Here is a 1,381-nt window from a genome sequence, read left to right as displayed (position 1 = left end):
GGGTCCATGAACTTCGTGAAAGGTTAGCCTGATTCTGGTAGGTCATTCTGATGAGTGCACATGTGCCCCTTCCCCCTTCGATGATAAGATGACTTACAGTTCTATCGGATTCTAGAAGCAGCTACGACATAACGGTCAGAGTACATTAGCGTAGAATCTCGAGTCCAGCACCTGGCGTCCCACACGTTCCCAATGTGCTGCCACCCCGCCCTTCAGCCGTGACTCCTGACACTCACGATGCCCCCCGCGGCCTCCAGGCCAGCCACCCCCTGCCCGGTGACAGCTCCAGGCTTTACGGCCCCTGCCGACCTTCCCTCACGGGTGGTACCCTTCTCCCATTCCTGGGTCTGTCTTCTGAAGTATCTAATTCCTCATCTCCCACGAAGCCTTCACAGATGCTTCTGGTCCTGACTGCAACACGCCCCCTGCCATGTTCTGGGCTGTCGCAATAAACACTACCCACACGAACCCTTTATAGCACTCAGTCTCCACCAGCCTTAACGGATTAACTTTAGTGAGAAACAATAATAAAAAGCAACAGAAGCAGCAGCAGCAGAGAGGAATGTGTTTCATGACCAGAGGCGACACCATCGCCTCAGTAAGTCAGCTGGCAGGTGAGTGTGAACAGACACAAAGGAATCTAGAAACACAACCACAGATGCTGAAGGGCCAATGAGCAGTATCAGGGACCAGCAAGTAAGCCGAGCATCCTGGTGGGTCGCGCGTCACAGTCCCTGATAACAGACGGGCTATGACAAGGCTGGATTTGAGGGCTGAGTTTAAGGAGGAAGGAGAACAGGAAAACCGCCTAGAAGAAATGGGAAAACCATCTATTCCTACAAGACTGAGGAGCTATAAGGTAGGCCCGAAAGCTGTTAAATCCCTTCTAAAACTACTTCGCAGTTTTCATGGGGATTCTGTGAGATCTCATGCTGCGATGACCCATCGTAGATTAAAGATTTGGCGACAGTAAAATCTAAAACACAACAACGCATGTCACAAACGTCATGTTGAACAGAAGAGCCAGGCTTGAAAATACACGTGCTGTGTGATTCCATTCCTAATGTAAATATAAAGCACAACAGCACGCAGACTGTCTCACGAGGCGGGAAGTCAGGTGACCCCTGGAGACACTCGCGATGAGGAAGTCCCTCCGGAGGGAGGCTTCTGGGGTGCTGGCTCCTTCTGCTTTCTGGGCCTGAAGACTCGCCGAACAATATAATACTGCATATATCTTTATGATGCATGCTAATAGCTAATCAATGTTTCAAAAATCGTTTGCTCCGGAATTTTAAAAAGATAAACTTAAGATGAAGCGATCTCACTCTGCCAAAATCCCAACAGTGACGGCAGTAAACGCTGGCGAGGACATGAAGCCACG

Source organism: Pteropus vampyrus, unplaced genomic scaffold, assembly GCF_000151845.1.
Source record: "Pteropus vampyrus isolate Shadow unplaced genomic scaffold, Pvam_2.0 Scaffold168, whole genome shotgun sequence".
In the NCBI taxonomy this organism is placed as follows: domain Eukaryota; kingdom Metazoa; phylum Chordata; class Mammalia; order Chiroptera; family Pteropodidae; genus Pteropus; species Pteropus vampyrus.
This window is presented reverse-complemented; position numbering follows the sequence as displayed.